This window comes from Plecotus auritus (assembly GCF_963455305.1).
Source record: "Plecotus auritus genome assembly, chromosome: X".
In the NCBI taxonomy this organism is placed as follows: Eukaryota; Metazoa; Chordata; class Mammalia; order Chiroptera; family Vespertilionidae; genus Plecotus; species Plecotus auritus.
Genome location: NC_137784.1, coordinates 54,284,586 through 54,308,139, shown reverse-complemented (window position 1 = coordinate 54,308,139; position 23,554 = coordinate 54,284,586). Strand labels below are relative to the sequence as shown.

Below are 23,554 nucleotides of genomic sequence, written 5' to 3'. Positions count from 1 at the left end.
CTCAAGACAAAAAGTTGGAGCACAAAACTTGGCACTCTAATAAGGACTTTTGAAATTCCTGTTGCTAATCCTAGTACTATTCTCCATAGTGACGAGGCTAATCCATTGACATGTCTTTTGATCAACTAGACTCCTAGATATAGTATTTCCTACTTTCTTTTTGACAACTTTTCACTAATTTCATTCATTCATTTATTGGGCTTGTACCACATGCCAGACGGTGTTCTATGTTCTGTAAATCTGAAGGTAAGCAAGATAAGCAGGGTCTCTGCTTTCATTGTAGTAGGGGAATGAATGACAATCAACAACAAAAAAATTATACACAATAATTCCTATGAAGGAAATAATGAAAGAAAAGAATGAATTTGGAGATATCTCTGAGGAGCTAGCATGTGAGGTGAGACCTATAAAAGAACTGATCTCTCTCACCACCTATGTATAAGTTTGGTGAAGAGTTTTCCAGGCAGAAAGAGGAGCACATGCAAAGCCTGAATTAGGAACAAGCTTGGTGAGTTTGAGGGGGAAAAAGAAAGGCTTGTGTGGCTGGAGTATAGTTGAATTCAGATGAGTATAGCACCAGATGAGATTCTCAAGGTGGGCAGGAACTTGTAGTTGATGCCAGAGAGTAGCTATTGAAGAATTTTAGGCAAGGGAGTGATAAGTAAGCAAAGCAGGTTAAATGTCATCACATCTCTCTTCTTTTGTATAACTCATGTTAACATATTGCAGCAGAGTTTGGGGAAAATTGTTACAAGAGTCAGTCCATTCTAACTTTTAGTTTTGGGCTTATAACAATTATAATAACATATTGCTCCCCGGCCCTAGCTGATAAAGCCATTCTTAAATTAATTCACCACCTAATTGATAATCTTGTCTTCCTCTCCTCACCCTTACCCTCACTCTCCTTCTCATACAATTCTTCGGTAGCAAACATTTGTGGGGTAGTTTCTAAAAAGTAAGGGGAAGCCCTGGCCAATGTTACTCAGTGGTTAGAGTGTCAGCCCATGCACCAAAGGGTCATGGGTTTGATTCTCAGTCAAAGGCTCATAACTGGGTTGCAGGTTTGATCCCCAGCTCCTGGTCAGGGTGCGTGCAGGAGGCAACCAATTGATGTGTCTCTCTTACATTGTTTCTCTCTCTCTCTCTCTCTCTTTCACTCTCTCTCTTCTGGAAGATATCAAAGGAGAGATCAACAGTAATACAATCATAGTAGGGTACTTTAATACCCCATTGACATCACTGAATAAATCTTCTAGACAAAAAATCAACAAGGAAACAGCAATCCTAAGTGACTCACTACATCAGATGGAACTAATTGATATCTTCAGAACATTTCATTCCAAAGTTATGGAATATACATTCTTCTCAAATGCAAATGGGACATTTTCAAAGATAGACCACATGTTAGGACACAAGCTAAGTCTGTACAAATTCAAGAAGACTGAAATTATATCAAGCATGTTCTCAGATCACAATGGCATAAAATTAGAAATCAACTACAATAAAAACAATCAAATATATGGAGGCTAAATAGAATGCTATTAAACAATGAATGGGTTACCAAAGAGATCAAAGAAGAAATAAAAATAATTCTGGAAACAAATGACAATGAAAACACAACAATTAAAAATCTATGGGACACAATGAAAGCAGTCCTGAGAGGGAAGTTCATAGCACTACAGACTTTCCTCAAAAAACAAACAAACAAAAAACTTGTAATAAGTTATCTAACCCTACAGCTTAAAGAATTAGAAAGAGAGTAACAAGAAAAGCCCAGAGTAAGTAGAAGGAAGGAAATAATAAAGAGTGGAAATAAATGACATAGAGACCAAACAACAACAACAAAACAAAACAAAAGATCAACAAAATCAAAAGCTGATTCTTTGAAAGGAAAAATAAGATGGATGAACCTCTTGCCAGACTCATCCAGAAACGAAGAGAGAGTATCCAAATAAACAAAACTGGAAAAGAATGAGGTGAAATAAAAATTGAAGAGATACAAAGGATCTTTAAAAATACTATGAGCAACTCTATTCCAATAAACTGGAAAACGCTGACCAAATGGACATATTCCTAAAAAATACAATCTTCCGAAACTCAATCAGGAAGAATCAGAAAACCAGAATAGTCCAATAACTACTGATGACACTGAAACAGTAATAAAACACACACACACACACACACACACACACAAAACAACAACAGAAAACAAAAGCCCTGTTCCTGATGGCTTCACAGGGGTGTTTTACCAAACATTCAAGGAAGAACTAACACCTATCCTCTTCCAACTATTCCAAAAAATCCAAGAGGAAGGAAACTTCCAAGCTCTTTCTAGGCCAAAATTACCCTAATCCCAAAACCAGATAAAGACATAGGCCAACATACCTGATGAACATAGATGCTAAAATCCTCAACAAAATTCTCACATATTGGATCCAGCAATACATTAGAAAGATCATACACCATGACCAAGTCTTGTAGCAATATGTTTACAGATACATCTCCTAGAGCAGTGGTCGGCAAACTGTGGCTCGCGAGCCACATGCGGCTCGCGAGCCGTGGTTTGCCGCTCTGTTGGAGCAATGGAAACTAAGGAGAAAATAAACAAATGGGACTACATCAAAATTAAAACCTTCTGCTCAACAAAAGACACTATCAACAAAATAACAAGAGAGCCCACTGCATGGGTAGAACACATTTGCCAATGATATATCCGATAAATGGTTAACGTCCAAAATTTATAGGGACTCATACCACTTAACCAAAGGAAGATAAACAATCCAATAAAAAAATGGACAAAGGACCTAAATAGACAATTCTCCAAAGTAGACATACAGAAGGCCCAGAGCCATATGAAAAAATGCTCAAAGTCACTAATCATCCGAGAGATGCAAATCAAAATGACAATAAGTTACCACCTCACACCTGTCAGAATGGCTCTCATCAAGAAATGACATGTTTTGGCTATGATGTGGAGAAAAGTGGACCCTCGTACACTGCTGGTGGGAATGCAGATTGGTGCAGCCTCTGTGGAAAACAGTATGGCATTTCCTAAAACAATTTAAAATGGAGTCTGGCTGGCATGGCTCAGCAGTTGAGTGTCAACCTATGAACCAGGAGGTTACGGTTCGATTCCTGGTCAGGGCACATGCCCGGGCTGTGATAGAGATTCAACAATTCAATAAAAATATTATAGAATGACTTAAAATATAGTATAGGATGTATATAATTTAAAGTGCACATTAGTTGGATTAATAAATTTCCATTTTCTGTATCTGTCATAATATGGGCTAGACACAAGAAGCAGCGAGCCTTGGTTCACAGCATGTGCTCAATCAGGAGCCTCTATGCAAAGCACAGGCAACTACCAATTGCAGATCACTTTGTACCTCCCACCATGTGGCCCAAGGCCAGGCATAGGCAGCTACTGACCTTGGCCTACATAGGGGCCCCTCCCCAAGAGGTCAAAGAACCAACAACCCTGGTGACTGGCTTCAGACTACACCAGAGCATCACCCAATTTGCTCCACAAAGGAGCTCTGTTCAAGCAAGTTAGGCTTCATGGGGTCAGCACCCTGAACAATATCTCAAATGTTGTAGCCATTGCTAGATCTCACAGGCAGTCAGTCTGAGGGTCAATCCCTCCCACTGAAATACCAACATCAATCAAGGCTTGACAATATACAACAGGAAGGTACACATAAGCCACACAAGGGACACTCGAATTAGGTGACCAGGGGGACAGCACCAATGAGCAGTACAGGGCACCTATTACATAAGGCCACTCTGCCAAGACTGGGAGATGTAGAAGATCTACCTAATACATAGAAATAAACATAGAAAGAGAACCAAAATGGGGAGACAAAGAAACATATCCCACATGAAAGAACAAGAGAAAACTCCAGAAAAAAACCTAAACAAAATGGAGGCAAGCAATCTACCAGATACAGAGTTGAAAACATTGGTTATAAAGATGCTCAATGAACTTAGGGAAAGAATGGATAAACTCACTGAGAACTTACAAAAAGTGATAAAAACTTGACACAAGGATCTGATATAAATGAGGACTACAATAACTGAAATAAAGAATATATTAGAAAAAAAGAATATATTAGATGAAATCAAGGGCACATAAGATGGGAAGAGGATGAAATCAGCAATTTGAAAGACATTAACGCAAAACATTCAACCAGAATAGCAAAACGGAACACAGAATTTAAAAAAATTGGGACAGTTTAAGGAACTTCCGGGACAACATCAAGCATAGCATTTGCATCATACGGGTACTAGAAGGAAAAGAGACAGATTAAGGAATTGAGAAACTATTCGAAGAAACAATGACAGAAAAGTTCCCTAACCTAATGAAGAAAAAAGTCACTCAAGTTCAGGAAACACAGTCCCAATCAAGATGAACCTAAAAAGACCCAAAACTAGACACATCATATTTAAAATGGCAAACATTAAAGACAAAGAGAGAATATTAAAGGCTATAAGAGAGAGACAGAATGTTACCTACAAGGGAGCTCCCATTAGACTGTCAGCAGATATCTCAGTAGAAACACTTAAGGCCAGAAGGGACTGGCATGAAGTATACAAAGTAATGAAAAGCAAGGGTCTGAATGCAAGATTACTTAGAGAGCTATCATTCAAAATTGAAGGTGAAGTAAAGACCTTCATAGATAAAAAAAGGCTAAAAGAGTTTATTACCACCAAACCAGCACTGCAAGAAATGCTAAAGGGACAGTTGAGAGAGAGAGAGAGAGAGAGAGAGAGAGAGAGAGAGAGAGAGACAGGCATAAAGAATAAAAATCACAACAAATAAGTAGCTATGAATAATAACCTTAAATGTAAATGGCTTAAGTCCTCCAATCAAAAGGGATAGGGTAACTAATGGATAATAGAAGATGACCCTTATATATATGTGGTCTACAAGAGATGCACCTCAGAACAAAAGACTCACACAGGATGAAAGTGAAGGAATGGGACATTTTTTTCCATGCAAATGGAAATGAAAAAAAAAGCAGGGGTAGCAATAGTTATATCTGACAAAACATACTTCAAAATGAAGGCCATCATAAGAGACAATGAAGGCCATTTCATAATACTAGAAGGATCGAGCCAACAAGAGGACATAACCCTGGTACACAATATAGGAGTACTCAAATATACAAAAACAAACAAACAAATAAACAAAAAAGTCTGGAGGATTTTAAGGGAGAGATTGACACAAATACATCAAAGCAGGTGACTTTAACACCCTACTGACATTATTGGATAGATCTTCTAGAGAAAATATCAAGAAGGAAACAGCAATCCTAAACAATACTCTAAACTAAATGGATTTAAATGACATTTATAGAACATTTCACCCGAAAGCTGCAGAATATACATTCTTCTCAAGTGCACATGGGACAGTCTCAAAGATAGACCACATATTAGGACACAAAACAAGACTCTACAACTTCAAGAAGACTGAAGCATCTTCTCAGATCACAATGGCATGAAATTAGAAATCAACTATAATAAAACACCCTGAAACATTCAAACACATGGAGGCTAAATGGCATGTTATTAAACAATGAATGGGTTCCTATGAGATCAAAGAAGAAACCAAACACTTCCTGGAAACAAATGAAAACGAACACAAAACAACTCAAATACTCTGTGACACAGTGAAAGCAGTCCCGAGGGGGAAGTTCATAGCATTACAGGCATACCTCTAAAAACAAGAAAAACCACTAATAAGCTATCTACCCCTACAACTTAAAGAATTAGAGAACAAGAGAAGCCCAGAGTAAATAGAAGGAAAGAAATAATAAATATCAAAGCAGAAATAAATGACATATAGTCCAAAAAAACAATATAAAGATCAATGAAACCAAGAGTTGGTTTATTGAAAAGATAAACAAGACTGATGAAACAAAGAGAGAGGACCCAAATAAATAGAATCTGAAAAGAAAAAGGTGAAGTAACATCTGACACCACAGAAAAACAAAGGATTATAAGAAAATACGATGCATCACTATATGCTAACAAGCTGGAAAACAAGCATGAAATGGACAAATTCTTAGAAAACTACAACCTTCCAAAACTGAATCATGAAGAATCAGAAAACATGAATAAGCCGATAACAACTGGTGAAATTGAAGCAGTAATAATAAAAAAAAACAACTCCCAGCAAACAAAAGCCCTGGTCTGGATGTCTTCACAGGGGAGTTTTACCTAACACTCAAAGAAGAACTAAAATCTACCCTCCTTAGACTGTTCCAAAAATTCCAAGAGGAAGGAACACTTCCAAACTCTTTTTATGAGACCAGTATTATCTAAATACCAAAATTATATAAAGGCATTACAAAGAAATAGAATTACAGGCAAATATCCCTGTTGATCAAAGGTGCTAAAATCCTCAACAAAATATTAGCAAATTGGATCTAGCAATATATTAAAATGACTAAATGGGATTTATTCCACAGATGCAAGGCTAGTACAACATTTTCAAATCAATAAAAGTGATATATTACATAAGCAAATTGAAAGACAAAAATCATATGATTGTATCAATAGATGTAGAAAAAGCATTTGACAAAATCCAGCACCCATTTTTGATAAAACTCTTAGCAAAATAGAAAGAGAGGGATCATAGCTCAAACCTACTGCCAACATCACACTCAATGGCAAAAACTAAAAACATTTCCCCTAAGAACAGGAGCAAGACAGGGTTGTCTGCTTTCACCACTCTTATTCAATACTAGAGGCCCGGTGCATAAAATTCGTGCACGGGGGGGTTGTGTCCCTCAGCCCAGCCTGCACCCTCTCCAATCCGGGACCCCTCAGGGGATGTCCGACTGCCGGGTTAGGCCTGATGCCACCGGGATCGGGCCTAACCCGGCAGTCGGACATCCCTCTCACAATCCTGGACTGCTGACTCCAAATCGCTCACCTGCCTGCCTGCCTGGTCACCCCTAACTGCCCCTGCTGCTGGCCTGATCGCCCCTCACTGCCTCTGGGTGCCAGCCTGATTGTCCCTAACTGCCCCCCCCCAGCCGGCCTAGTCATCCCTCACTGCCCCCCTGCCAGCCTAATTGCTCCCAACTGCCCCCCTGCTGGCCTTGTTGCCCCTAACTGACCCCCCACTGGCCTGGTCGCCCTTACTTACCCCCTGGAGGCCTGGTCACCCCACACAGCCTGCTTGTTCAGTTGTTTGGCCGTCCCTCACTAACCCCCCTGCTGGCCTGGTCATAGGCAGCCATCTTGTGAGGGTGTGATGGTCAATTTGCATATTACATCTTTATTATATAGGATAATACTGGAAGTCCTAGCCATAGTGATCAGACAAGAAGAAAACACAAAAGGCATCAAAATTGTAAAGGAAGATATAAAACTGCCATTATTCGCAGAAGACACAATATTGTGTATAGAGAACCCTAAAGACACAACCAAAAGACTACTAGATTTAATAAATGAATTCTTCAATGTAGCAGGATACAAATTTAACACTAAGATATCGATGGCATTTTTATACTCCAATAATGGATTCTCAGAAAGAGAAACTGAAAAAAAAAAAAAAACTAAAAAAAAAATCCCATTTACCATTGTAACAGAAAAATTAAGGTACTCAGGAGTAAACTTAACCAAGGGGGTAAAAGACCTGTACTTGGAAAACTACAGAATGGTGAAAAAATAAAAGAGGATATAAACAAGTAGAAGAATATACTGTGCTCATGGATTGGTAGAATGAGTATCATTAAAATGTCAATACTACCCAAAGCAATCTATAGACTCAATGCAATCCATATCAAAATACCAACAGCATATTTCACAGTTCTAGAATAAATACTCAAAAATTTATATGGAACCAAAAAAGACCCTAAATAGCCCAAGAATAAAGGTGGAAGGATCACAATACCAGATATCAAGCTATATTACAAAGCCACTGGAATCAGAACAGCCTGGTACTGGCACAAGAACAGGCATATAGATCAATGAAACAGAACAGTGACCCCAGAAATTGATCTAGGCCATTACTCTCAATTAATATTTGACAGAGGAGGCAAGAGCATACAATGGACAGTCTTTTCAATAAGTGGTTTTGGGAAAATTGTACAGGTACATGCAAAGAAAATGAAACTAGACCACCAACTTACACCATACACAAGAATAAACTCAAAAGAGAAAGACTTAAATGTAAGCCATGAAACCATAAAAATCCTAGAAGAAAACACAGGCAGAAAAATCTCAGACATCTCTCATAGCAATATGTTTGCCGATACATCTCCTAGGGCAGTGGTCAGCAAACTGCGGCTCGCGAGCCGCGGTTTGCCACTCTGTTGACTAATGAGTTTGCCGACCACTGACCTAGACTCTCGATTCCAATAATTACAGGCTGTTGTTGTTCCTTGTGATTAAGCCCCTATCCCAGTGGTCAGCAAACTCATTAGTCAACAGAGCGGCAAACCGCGGCTCGCGAGCCGCATGTGGCTCGCGAGCCGCAGTTTGCCAACCACTGGCCTAGGGCAAGAGAAACAAAGGAGAAAATAAACAAATGGGACTACATCAAAATAAAAAGCTTCTGCACAGCAAAAGAAACTATCAACAAAATGAAAAGGAAGCCCACTGTATGGGAGAACATATTTGCCAATGATACATCTGATAAAGGGTTAATAACCAAAATATATAAGGAACTCATACAACTTAAAAAAAAGGAAGGCAAACAATCCAATTAAAAAATGGGCAAAGAACCTAAATAGACTCTTCTCCAAAGAGGACATACAGATGGCCAAGAGACATATGAAAAAATGCTCAAAGTCACTAATCAGCCCTGACCGGTTTGGCTCAGTGGATAGAGCGTCGGCCTGCGGACTGAAGGGACCCGGGTTCGATTCCGGTCAAGGGCATGCGCCTTGGTTGCGGGCACATCCTCAGTGGGAGGTGTGCAGGAGGCAGCTGATCGATGTTTCTCTCTCATCGATGTTTCTAGCTCTCTATCCCTCTCCCTTCCTCTCTGTGAAATATCAATAAAATATATTTTAAAAAAAGTCACTAATCATCAGAGAGATGCAAATTAAAATGGCAATGAGATATCACTTCATAGCTTTCAGAATGGCTACCATCAACAAATAAACAAATCACAAGTGCTAGTGAGGATGTGTAGAATGCAGACTGGTACAGCCATTATGGAAAACAGCATGGAGTTTCCTAAAAAATTAAATATGGAACTGCTATTTGACCCAGTGATCCCACTTCTGAAAATATATCCTAAGAAACCCAAAACACCATTCAGAAAGAATATATGCACCTCTATGTTCATAGCAGCGCAATTTACAATAGCTAAGATCTGGAAACAGCCAAGTGCCCATCAGTAGATGAGGATAAGAAAGCTGTGGTACATTTACACCATGGAATACTATGTAGCAGTAAAAAAGAAGGATCTCTTATCCTTTGAGACAGCATGAAGGGACCTGAAGAATATTATGCTAAGTGAAAAAAACCAATCAAAGAAAGACAAGTATCACAAGATCTCACTCATATGTGGATTCTAATGAGCAAAATAAACTGATGAACAAAATAGATCCAGAGACACAGAAGCATGGAACAGACTGTCGAATCTCAGAGGGAAGGCGAGAATGGGTTGGTGCTTGGGAAGAAATCAACCAATGAACTTGTGTGCATATATTCATAACCCAAGGACTCACGCAACAGTGTGGTGAAGTTTTGGAGGGTGGGGCAGGCATGGGCTAGAAGGGGTCAATGGGGAAACAGGGGGATATATGTAATACTTTTAACAATAAAGATTTTAAAAAAGAAAGAAAAGCTGGTCTACAAACACACAATCAGCTGGCATTTGGGAAATACTGATTTCATCAAATGCCCACTTAGCCACCTGATAATTTCTATAAGCTTATTTCATATCAAACACTGTCCTACTCACTATTTCAATCAAATGTTCATGGGATACCCCAAAGATACATAATTAGTTACCATACTTTTTATGTTTTGCATAGTTAAAAGTCATTTGTGACTTTATACAAGTATTATTCTTCCTTGAATTCCTTCCTTCCTTTTTACTTTCAAAGGCAATCTTACATGACATCTATGCAAATAATGTTTATGAAAGCTTAATATCTTGAGGTCTATGCAGAATTGTTTTTTTAAAACTTCTAGGACTTTCTCATATTTAGAACTTAAAAAGCCATAATGATAGCACTTAAAACATATTGCTAATACCTAATAAATGATTATCTCACCAGCAGCCAGTATTTTGGAATTTAACACACACACACACACACACACATTTTGCTGAACACTGCTTTGTGGGTCAGATTAGCAGGTGTAGACATGTACAGCTTTTTGTCTTTCAAAGGAAACAAGGAGCCATTCTGGCTTTAAATAATTCAGTTAAAATTTTCAGTAAATTCAATAAGTCATTTATTGATAGAAACTATTTTGTAAATGATAATTTATGGTATATCAAACAATAAAAATGTTAACATAAGTTAAAAAAATGTATTGGGAAGAAGCAAAATAAAAAGATGGGAAGAAAGAATATAGGGGTAAATGAAGCACGAAGACTAGGAATAATCGAAATTGCTGACTGTTAATGTCAGTAAGAAAGTGATCAAAATGCCCGTCTAAAATACATTAGATAATACTTTATAATATAGAAAACAGAGTCATAGCAAACTATAATATGTCATTGGAAACTAACATGTTTTGCTAAAAAGATGTGCTTTTAGAAAATTTTTGAAAAGAGAAATGTGACTTGAAGTTAGTAGCACTCACATATAACTTATGAAATTATCTTTAAAAGTCAGTAATGTTAGGAGGAAAAATAGAAACATGACTAGTGAGCATTAACATAAGGAAATGGGTAGCTTCACTAGATCCTGGGCAGGGGGAATGCCACGAAGAGAACTTTCTTAGTGTTTTCAGAAGCAGGTTCTCCTATAATGTCTCAGGTGTTTCTATTTCTGATTCCATCAGTTAAGTAATTTAAGTTATAGCAAATCACCTGGATGAAGTCCAAATAACCAAGCACTCACATATATCTTCGCAAACAACCATCTGTTATGGCCATCATTTATTGTTAAATATAGCACACAAAATTTTAATCCTAATAACTGTATTTTCCATGACTGCTCCAGTTCTTATATTTATATTTTAGAAAACCTATCATTGAAAGCAGTGTCAAAAAATGGGCCACGATACACATATACTAATCACTATCAGTGATGGTGATTTTGGTTGAGGTGGGTCAGTTAATTAACTGATACAATAATATTTGCAGAACACCTACCAGGTACTGGGACCACGATGCTGAACTATACTCAGTTCCCTCCTTCCTGGCACTTAGAATATGATGAAGAAGACAGGCAGGGGAGAGTGGATGTTGTGGGAAGACTGAAAATCTACAACTATGGCACCCAGCAAACAGCTGCGAACCTGAGAACACCGGTTCCCAAGTGGCGCGAGCACCACGTGGATTCAGAGGAGCTCTATACCCCCTCACAGAAAGGTCAGATTTCGCCTGGGATAAGGTGAGGTCTGTGGTCTGGGCAGGAGAGAGAAACGCGCATGGGGGGAAAAACCTGGGGATATCTGCGCCCAGAAAAATCTGCAGTTGTTGGGGCTGGCGTGATCCGCGAATGTGGAAGGGGGTCCACAGAGCTGCTAACAGAAGGGAACTCTAAAAAGCAACCCATAGCTGAACTGGACACAAAAGGACAGACTAAAAATTTTAAAAGTGTGCCGGGTGCTTAGACCCAGGGGGAAAAAAGACTGCACAGACTTGCGCACAGTGCCGGAGGTCATGCACTTACTCTGGCTCTTTCCTCTCTCTCTCTTTTTTTCTTTCTGTTTAAATCCTTGCTATTGATTACTAAGCCCAATACATAGGATCACCCAATTGGGGACACTTGAAGAAATTGCAGGGGAAAGTTGTTTTTGAGGAACCTAGGGATCAGAGCGGGGAATAACGATCAGAGAACCAGCTCTGGGGCAACCCATTCCCCCAAACCGGTATTAAGTGCCACAGGGAAAACAAAATCTAAACACTAGCTAGAGAGGACCTATAGACCCTGAGGTCAATCCAGAAACACTGCCAACCAGGAGCTGAATCACAAATTGACTCTTGTGTAAACACAAATAAATAAGTGTAAGAAATAAAGACGTACTGCCTGCTTGAAAATCAAGACTGTGGCCTACAACACTGAGGAGCAGTGGAACACAGGGAACTTCAATACTGTCCTGACTAGAAAACAGGTGTGCCAAACAGAACAGTAGAGGAAGTGAATGACCTTCACTACTGCACATTTTTATTTTTATTTTTTTCATCATTTACTTAAGAAACTAATTTTTTTCTTTATTCCTCACTTGATTTTTACCTTTTTAATCATTACATTTTTATTTTCAATCAGTATTATTACTACTACTATTTTACCTTTTTTTAAAAAAGTGTCATTTTATTTTCTCTTTATTTTACTTTGGGATTAGTGTTCTACATTCTACTTTCATCTTTCCTTTAGCATCATTTTACTCTATCTCAACTTTACCTTTCTGCCAACACTCTCTTCATCACTTTTCCCCTTTTGTTGTCCTGTTTCTCTTACCCTATTGCTGCTTTAGATTTTCCCTATTCCTTCTTTTTACCCGCTGTTAAAATCTCACCCTACTTATATATCTAATTTCCAATCCCATGATCCAAGTCCATACACACCTCTCTCTTCTCTTTCTTCACTATCCAAATTTTTTTCTTCTCTCTGTCCTTTTGCTGATGTTTTCTTGATTGTTGATTATATTGGTTTTTTTATGGTTGTTTGTGAGATTGTTTTGCTTTTTGTTTGTTTGTTTTGTTTTTGTTTGTTTTTTGTTTCTGTTTTCCCTTGCCTCAGTTGATATTAGTTGTTGTTTGTAGTTTGCATTCATCTCTAGGTATTTGTTGCTGGCATTTGTTGGGATTAGTGGCTGTTCTATTGGAGTTTTATCCCCATATAAATAGTTTTTTCCCCTTTTCTTTCTAATTCTCTTTCTTTTCTATCTTACTTTTTTTTTCTTTTCCAAATTTCATTTTTGCACTCCAGTTTTTTCTCTTCTTTCTTATCCTATAATTCGCCATTCTCTGGTGGTCACCTTTATTTGGGGTTATTAGTATCGTGAATACATTTGTGTTCAGTGCCTTGTGCGTTGTGCCTTTTTGTGTTGTATTTTGTACCTTTAAGTCAACGCAGGAGAGAGAGCGCTACATAACCAGACACCCGGAGAGGAGAGACCATGGGGAAACAAAGAAACAGCCCACATATGAAAGAAAAGCAGGCATCACCAGAAAAGGAAGTAAACAAAATGGAGGCAAGCAACCTGTCAGAGAAAGAATTCAGAGAAATGGTCATAAGGTAGATGAAAAGAATAGAAGGAAAATTCAACAATATGTGTAAGAACCAAGAGGAAATGAAGAAGAACCAAGGAGAAATGAAAAATGACATCGCTGCTATAAAGAACTCAATGGAAAGCATCAACAGTAGACTAGAAGAAGCAGTGGAACGCATCAGTGAGCTAGAAGACAGGGTAGAAAAAAATACCCAAGTAGAGCAGCTTCTAGAAAAAATAATTAAAAAGCAGGAGGAGAGCCTAAGGGAAGTTTGGGACAACATGAAACAAAACAACATCTGCATAATAGGTGAGCCAGAAGGAGAGGAAGCTGAGCAAAAAATAGAAAACCTGGCCCTGACTGGTTTGGCTCAGTGGATAGAGCGTCGGCCTGCGGACTGGGGGGTCCCGGGTGGTCCCGGGTTCGATTCCAGTCAGGGGCATGTACCTTGGTTGCGGGCATATCCCCAGTAGGGGGTGTGCAGGAGGCAGCTGATCGATGTCTCTCTCTCATCGATGTTTCTAACTCTCTATCCCTCTCCCTTCCTCTCTGTAAAAAATCAATAAAATATATTTAAAAAAAAAGAAAACCTGTTTGAAGAAATAATGACAGAAAACTTCCCTGATATACGGAAGAAAAACCCCACACAAATCCAAGAAGCTCACAGAGTCCCAACCAAAATGAACCCCAAGAGACCGATGCCAAGACACATTATAATTAAATTGGCAAACACCAATGACAAAGTAAGAATCTTAAAAGGGGCCAGAGAGAGACAGAAAGTTATCTACAAAGGATCCCCAATCAGACTAGCGACTGATTTCTCAACAGAAACACATCAGGCCAGAAGGGAATGGAATGAAATATACAAAGTCATGCAAAGGAAGGATTTGAATCCTAGAATACTGTACACAGTAAGGCTATCAATCAAAATCGAGGGTGAAATCAGGAGCTTCACAGACAAAATGGGAATAAGGGAGTTTATTACCACCAAACCAGCAATGCAAGAAATGCTAAAGGGTCTGCTGTAAAAAGAATAAATAGGAAGCAAAGAAGGAACAGAGGCATAAAGAATAAAAATGGCGACAAACAAGTACCTAAAAATAATAACTTTAAATGTAAATGGATTGAATGCCCCAATCAAAAGACATAGGGTAACTGATTGTATAAGAAAATATGACCCATATATCTGCTGTCTACAGGAAAACCACCTCAGAAAAAAAAAATGCACACCGACTGAAGGTGAAGGGATGGAAAAAAGTTTTTCAGGAGAATGGAAATGAAAAAAAAAAAAGCTGGGGGGTAACAATACTTATATCTGACAAATTAGATCTCAAAGTAAAAGGCATAAAAAGAGATAAGAAAGGCCACTTCATAATACTAAAGGGAGCAATCAATAAAGAAGAAATAACTCTGGTAAACATATATGTACCCAATACAGGAGCACCCAAATAAATAAAAAAACTCCAGGAGGATATCAAGGGAGAGATTGACAGCAATACAATCATAGTAGGGGACTTTAATACCCCACTATCACAATTGGACAAATCCTCTAAACAAAAAATCAGCAAAGAAACATCAATCCTAAATGACTCACTAGACCAGATGGAATTAATTGACATCTTCAGAACATTTCACCCCAAAGCCACAGAATATACATTCTTCTCAACTGCACATGGGTCATTTTCAAAGATAGATCATATATTGGGTCACAGGCAAAGTCTCTTCAAATTCAAGAAGATAGAAATCATATCAAGCATCTTCTCAGATCACAATGGAATAAAAATGGAAATCAACTACAATAAAAACAATCCAAAAAATCAATCACATGGAGACTAATTAGCATGCTATTAAACAATGACTGGGTTACCAGAGAGATCACAGAAGAAATAAAAAACATCATGGCAACAAATGACAATGAAAACACAACAATCCAAAATCAATGGGACACAGAGAAAGCAGTCTTGAGAGGGAAGTTCATACCTCTACAAGCCTACTGCAAAAAACAAGAAACAATGGTAATAAATTACCTAACCCTACAACTCAAAGATTAGAAAGAGAGCAACAAGAAAAGCCCAGTGTAAGCAGAAGGAAGGAAATAATAAAGATCAGGGCGGAGATCAATTACATAGACACACACACACAAAAAAATAGAAAAGATCAATAAAACCAAGAGTTGGTTCTTTGAAAGGATAAACAAGATTGATGAACCTCTAGCCAGGCTCACCAAGAAGCAAAGAGAGAGGACCCAAACAGAATCAGAAATGAAAGAGGAAAAATAACAACAGACCCCACAGAAATACAAAGGATTGTTAAAATATACTATGAAAACCTCTGTTCCAACAAACTGGACAACCTGGAGGAAATGGACATATTCCTAGAAAAATACAACCTTCAAAACTCAATCAGGAAGAATCTAAAAATCTCAATAGTCCAATAACTATGGAAGAAATTGGACCAGTCATCAAAAAGCTTCCAGCACACAGAAGCCCGGGCCAGACAGCTTCACAGGGGAGTTTTACCAAACATTCAAGGAAGGACTAAAACTTATCCTCTTCAGACATTCCAAAAAATTCAAGAGGAAGGAACACTTCCAAGCTCCTTCTATGAAGCCAGCATTACCCTAATACCAAAACCAGATAAAGACAACACAATGAAGGAGAATTACAGGCCAATATCCCTCATGAACGTAGATGCCAAAATGTTCAACAAAATTCTAGCAAATCGGATCCACCAGTACATCAGAAAGATCATACACCATGACCAAGTAGGATTTATCTCAGGGATGCAAGGATGGTACAATATCTGCAAATAAATAAACGTGATACATCACATAAACAAATTGAGAGATGAAAATCACATAGTCATATCAATTGATGCAGAAAAAGCATTTGACAAAATCCAACACCCTTTCTTAATAAAAGCTCTCAGCAAGGTGGGTATAGAAGGGTCATACCTCAACATAATAAAAGCCATATATGATAAACCCACAGCCAACATCATACTCAATGGGCAAAAACTAAAACCGTTTCCCCTAAGAACAGGAACAAGACAGGGATGCCCACTCTCACCACTCCTGTTTGACACAGTACTGGAAATATTAGCCATTGCAATTAGACAAGAAGAAGAAATAAAAGGCATCCAAATTGGAAAAGAAGTAAAACTGTCCTTATTTGTAGATGACATGATACTGTACATAAAAACCCCGAAAGACTCCATCAAAAAACTGTTACACTTAATAAATAAATTAGGCAATTTAGCAGGATACAAAATTAACGCCAAGAAATCTATTGCATTTTTATACACCAATAGTGAACTTAGAGAAAGAGAGACTAAAAAAGTAACCACATTTACCATCACAACAAAAAAATTAAGATACCTAGGAATAAACTTAACTAAGGAGGCAAAAGACCTATACGTGGAAAACTACAGGACACTGAAAAAAAGAGATAGAGGAAGACATAAACAGATGGAAGAACATACCATGTTCATGGATTGGTAGAATCAATATCATCAAATTTCCATACTACCCAAAGCAATCTATAGATTCAATGCACTCCCCAGTAAAATACCAATGGCATATTTCACAGACCTAGAAAGAACTCTCCAAAAATTCATCTGGAATAAAAAAAGACCCCGAATAGCCACAGCAATCCTGAGAAAGAAGAACAAAGTAGGAGGGATCTCAATACCAGATATCAAGCTGTATTACAAAGCCACTGTTCTCAAAACAGCCTGCTACTGGCACAAGAACAGACATATAGATCAATGGAGTAGAATAGAGAATCCAGATATCGACCGAAGCCACTATGCTCAATTACTATTTGACAAAGGAGGCAAGAACATACAATGGAGTCAAGACAGTCTCTTCAATAAATGGTGTTGGGAAAATTGGACAGATACATGCAAAAAAATGAAAGTAGACCACCACCTTACACCATACACAAAAATAAACTCAAAATGGATACAGGACTTAAACATAAGACGGAAAACCATAAAAATACTTGAGGAATCCACAGGCAGCAAAATCTCAGACATATGCCGAAGGAACTTCTTCACAGATACCACTCCTAGGGCAATGGAAACTAAAGAGAAAATAAATAAATGGGACTACATCAAAATAAAAAGCTTTTGCACAGCAAAAGAAACCATCAACAAAACAAGAAAGCCCACTGCATGGGAAAACTTATTTGCAAATGTTATCACTGATAAGGGTTTAATCTCCAACATTTACAGGGAACTCATACAACTTAATAAAAGGAAGATAAATGATCCAATAATAAAATGGGCAACAGACCTAAATAGAATCTTTTCGAAAGAAGACAAAAGGAAGGCCAAGAGACATATGAAAACATGCTCAAAGTCACTAATTATACGAGAGATGCAAATCAAAAAGACAATGCGGTGCCATGTCACACCTGTCAGAATGGCTATCATCAACAAATCAACAAATGACAAGTGCTGGCGAGGATTCGGAGAAAAAGGAATCCTTGTGCACTGCTGGTGGAAATGCAGACTGGTGCAGCCACTGTGGAAATAGTATGTAGTTTCCTCAAAACACTAAAATGGAACTCCCATTTGACCCAGTAATCTCACTCCTAGGAATATATCCCATGAAACTAGAAACACCAATCAGAAAGGATATATGCACCCCTATGTTCATAGCAGCACAATTTACAATATCTAAGATTTGGAAACAGCCTAAATGCCCATCAGCAGATGAGTGGATTAGAAAACTATGGTACATCTACACAATGGAATACTATGCTGCTATAAAAAAGAAGTAATTCTTACCATTTGCAGCAGCATGGATGGATCTGGAGAGCATTATGTTAAGTAAAATAAGCCAGGCAATGAAAGAAAAATACCACATGATCTCACTCATTTATGGATAATAAAGAACATTATAACCTGATGAACAAAAAGATAGATACAGAGGCAGTAAAGCATTGAACAGACTGTCAAACTACAGTGGGAAGTCTGGGTAGTGTTGGGGAGGAGAGAAAGAGATCAACCAAAGGACTTGTATGCATGCATATAAGCACAACCAATGGACACAAGATACTGGGGAGGTGGGATGAGGGCATGCGACAGGGGGTAAGGGAGGCTGGGGGAAGGTCAATGGGGGAAAAAAAGGAGATATATGTACTACTATGTGTAATACTTAAAACAATAAAATAAAAATAAAAAAAATTTTTAAAAAAAGAAAGAAAATGTGCCACTTGTTGGCACATAGTACAAATGGAAAAATTTTCAATCTTGGACATCCAAATCCCTTATTTTTGGTAGAAGAGAAGTACAAAATGTCTCTAGCAAGGACCTTCCAGCCCCCTAATGGCTTTAACATAACAGAAAACCCAACATGTGGGAGCGGGTCTTCATCTAGCCATATATCAAATATTCACCGAGTTCCTAGTTTATGCAAGACACTGTCCTGGGAACTAGGGATTTAACTGTGAATAAGACAGACAAGCTTCATGCATGTCCTCATGGAGCTTAAATTTGAGTATCGAAAGATAGGAAAAAAGCAAACATGAAAATTATAGAGTATAATCATTTATCTGAAGGAAATAAACAAGGTGATAAGATAGAGAGTGATAGGATATGGAGGTGAGTGTGGGGGTGAATTATTTTAAAAAGGATGCTCAGGGAAGGCCTTTCTGAAATAATGGCATTTGAGCTGAGATATGAATGATAAAAATGGCACTGTTATTTGAATCTCTAGGGAAAGAATACACTAGGGCAGTGGTCGGCAAACTGTGGCTCGTGAGCCGCGGTTTGCCGCTCTGTTGACTAATGAGTTTGCCGACCACTGACCTAGACTCTCGATTCCAATAATTACAGGCTGTTGTTGTTCCTTGTGATTAAGCCCCTATCCCAGTTGTCAGCAAACTCATTAGTCAACAGAGTGGCAAACTGCAGCTCTCGAGCCACAGTTTGCTGACCACTGCTCTAGGGAGAGTAAACAGAAAGAGCTAAGGGAACACTGTCATTGAATAAGATAGTATAACAATTTTAAAAGGTGAATACTTTTCATGGGTGGGCTAATGAAAAGTATGATATAACAAGAAACATGACTACCATTCAATGCCTTTTCCATCTTTTATACAATCATGGAAGGATGACAGAATTTACTTAGTCTAATCTCCCACATAATGTCCTCCACACAGTCATTCCTGTACTGCTTAAATGGTATTTAAGGCATCCCATTCAATTGTGAGGTATCTCAGATACTAGAAATTTTTTTCTTAATCTAAGCAGCTATTGCCTTTTCATAAATTTCCCTCATTAATTCTAGTTCTGCCCTTTCTTATATTCAAAGGCAAGTATTTCTTGCATTCAGTACTATGCTCTAGGACCCAGGTCCTTCAACTGTTGCTTAGGGAGTCTAGATCATCTAGACATTATGCTTCCTCTGGACACACTATTGTTTCTTAGTCAGTTACTTTAAAACCATATTACCTCTGGGAACACCTACAAAATTTGGAAGGTAAAGAGTTAGTGCCCCAATTCTAAGTTATAGTGTTGTGGCATACTCACCAAGTACACTGAGTGGCCAGATTATTATGATCTCTGAACGCATAATAATCTGACCACTCAGTGTATATCCTATATAATAAAAGGCTAATATGCAAATTGTCCCCTCGACCAGGAGTTCGACCAGCAGGCCCCCTGGCCAGCTTAGCCGGACCCCACCCATGCATGAATTCATGCATTGGGCATGAGGAAGGGAGAGGGAGAGAGTGAAACATTGATTCGATCCACTGCCTCCTGCATGACGCCCCCTACTGGCACACACACACACTGAGTGGCCAGATTATTATGCGTTCAGAGATCATCATAATCTGGCCACTCAGTGTATATTTGACAATCATCTGATAATAACTTGATTTATACAAAACATGATGTTAGATACTATTGAGACTTAAAATTGTATTCAAAATAGTCCTCTCACTCTGGCCAGCATGGCTCAGTTGGTTGGGTGTTGTCCTGTGCACTGAAAGGTTGCCAGTTTGATCCCCGGTCAGGACACATGCCTGGGTTATGGGCTGGATCCCCAGTAGGGGGCTTCATGCAGGAGGCAGTGGATCAAATCAATGTTTCACTCTCTCCCTCTCCCTTCCTCTCTAAATATCAATAATTTAAAAATCTTTAAAATGGTCCTCTCAAGAAGATTGCATTCTAATGGGAGCAAGAATCATGGTATGGTCTTAAATGCCCTATAATAGTGCCCTTAAGTGCTGGCATATTAGACTTCCATCTGTATGCTTACTCCTATCTACACACACACACACACACACACACACACACACACGTCAGGATCTTGGGACTGAAATCTGAACTGCTGTCATTTCTGCATTTAATTCAAGTTAAGCTAATGAAGGGTATTACTAAATTCATAAATTCCTTCTAAATTATTAGTGATACTAACCATTTAAGAAGTATTTTATTCCTTGATTGCATAATGTACCATAAATGAAATTGGAGGAACCTGGATCACAGTTATGAAATCTGAGATATATGGTAGGTATTTGAACGCAATTTTGGAAATTCAAACACTATCATTACTGATAGCTCCTCACAGCTTTATTAAAGGCAGAACCCTAGAAATAGACCATCTGTGTGTGCATGTGGTGCTCATCACAGTAATTAATAAAATATTTATCAGAATTGGTCTGTATAAATAGGTTAGAGGACACTGACCAAGAAGGGTTAAGTATAGTTAGATAGCACTGCAGGTGCACAAAAACTTCATTTATTTCAAGTCTTTTTTAATGAAAATATTCTCTGAGGTAGTTCCATATCAGGGAAATAAAGAAAAGGGTGTTTGGAATATACATTGATTATTTTGTTTGAAGAGAAATTTGTCTACAGTATAGGTTGTTGCCTAACAGCATAAATGTGTGAGTACATATGTACACACTCCTCTGGATTAATCACTTACTTTACTGTGATGTTGTTGTTTACTACAAAAACATTATTATCAACATGCTAATATTTTTTTAAACTTCATTGAGGTGCACAAACAAAAAGAAACTTCACAGTTTAGAGTGACAAGCTGTATACATTATCATGTCAAAGAAGGACAATGCAAGGCACATTTGTAGAATACTAATCACCACCAGTCTGGGAAACTCCTTTAGTAAAGAGCTTCTATTCTCAAGTAGCCAGATGTTTTTACCCAGGCCTGAAAGCACAGATGGTGTACAGCTGTCAGAGAGCTGTCTCTGTGAAGTTCTTTAAAAACAAATTTCAGCATCTATTAAATGGGAAAAAAAATTTCCAAAAGGTCGAGAGAAAAAGGAAACAGGGATATACCACTGAAAATTAACTTAGAAGTTTGAAAGTAATAATAATGTGGTTTTGTGTTCTTAAAAGAAGCTCTACAGTTCTAATATTTATGTAGTTTCGTTCCCTTTTCTCCCTCAATAAATATGTTTCTGCCAGGCACTATACTAGGAGCTAGGGATTCAAAGATAAATGAGAGAGTCCCGGCTCTCTAGGACTTCACAGTTTATTAGTGGAGATAGTTATAAAAGAAAACAGTGCAACACAATATAAAACATTCTAAAGTAGCAGAAAATACTCTATCTAGTGGTGATGTACAAGAAGGAGTGGCCAGCTATGCCTGGGCTGTCAAAGAAGGTTCACAGAGTACAGATACGTGAAATGAGTCTTGAAAAAAGTAGAAGTTTGGTGTCAGGGGTGAATTCCAGGCAGAGGAATAGCAAGAGCAAAGGTACAGATACCTAAAGCAACATAGCCCACTCAATAGTTAGATAGGGATGGAGCCTAACTGTGTCTTGGAGAATGATGGAGGTAAGACTGATGGGACTGGTAGTGGTTGTATCAAGGAGAATGCATGGAGTAGTAGCTGTGAGAAAGGCAGTAAAGGGTCGCAATGGCAACCACTGCCAACAGGAGAGGGGAATAATTAAGGATAGACAATGACTGTTAAATGGTGTGCTAAGGGACCAGTTGAGGTCTTTAGAACCCATAATTTTATAGTATTAACAATCTCCACAGTTGTGTCGTTTGCTGCGGCAGCATTCAGTCTTTATGGTAAGAGGAACACACAACTCCATAATCTGGAGAATAGGACTATTCAAACTATCTTAATTAGAAATATATTAAATATTGCCCCAAAGTAATTCAAACGCCAAAAATATTCTTTAAGAGTATCAAAAGATCTAAGCTCAAAATGAATGAAGTAGACAAAAGGCAGCAGGGTATTTACTTATGCTTTTGTTTTGCTTTATACATTTCAAAGTACTTTAATATGAGGAAAATGGTAAAAATATTGTCCATATAATTATTATTCCCAGCACCATGTGCACACTTTTCACAATTAGCATACCATATTGCAGTTGCAGACATGTATGCCCCACTACACTGCAAGCTCTTTGAGAGCAGGAACAATGCCTTGCTTAGCTTTGTACCCTCAGCACCTTCTTCAATATCTATCTGATAGAAGATACTTCAAACCCTTTTGCTGGGTGGATCAATTTACAGATGAAGAATATGAAGCAGAGAATAAAATGTTTTCCTAACACAGCACAACTAGTTTGTGATATAGAATGCAGGCCATTGATGCAGACCAGAGGTCTCAGCTTCTGGGGGCAATATTTAGCTTTAAATACCAGGTAAGAAATCTTAGAAATAAAACCATATATTTTCAAAATAAAGCATAATATAAACTCTATATAGGACTCCAAAAATAGGATTACATAGTGAAAGGGACATAAATATCACTGCTACATTTTAATTTTCAATATAATGGCAAAAAGAAGGCTGATGAATTTAATAAGAAGATATCTCAAATTATTAATATCACTACTTTAAAACATTAGTCATTTTTTAAAAAGTTGAACATGCTTTTCTTTTCATTCTAGCCTTCTTGTTTAGCTGGCAAGCTTCTCCTTTGCCTTCTATTGGTGGCACTGAAATTTACTTTTAGAGATGAACATTATAATAAAGAGTCTGATTCCATTTTTGATGTATAACCAATGATAGCTTTCAAGTCCCATCCCTCTTTCTTTCCCTTTTTGCCCCATATCAGGGCAAACTGACAAGAAAGGTCTGGGGACTCTTCATGGTGCTGGCAGGAAAGTTTAAATAATGTAAGCCACAGCGAGCATATAAACCTTACTTTGGCCCTACCACCTAAATACCATAAAAAACAAAGCCACTCACCCT

At 38.1% G+C, this 23,554-nt stretch overlaps 1 protein-coding gene across 4 annotated transcripts in view; it reads right to left on the bottom strand.

Annotated features, from left to right (window-relative positions):
• The window catches only part of EDA (ectodysplasin A), a 630,489-nt gene that overhangs the window by 233,624 nt on the left and 373,311 nt on the right, over positions 1-23,554 (bottom strand). The window lies entirely within an intron of this gene.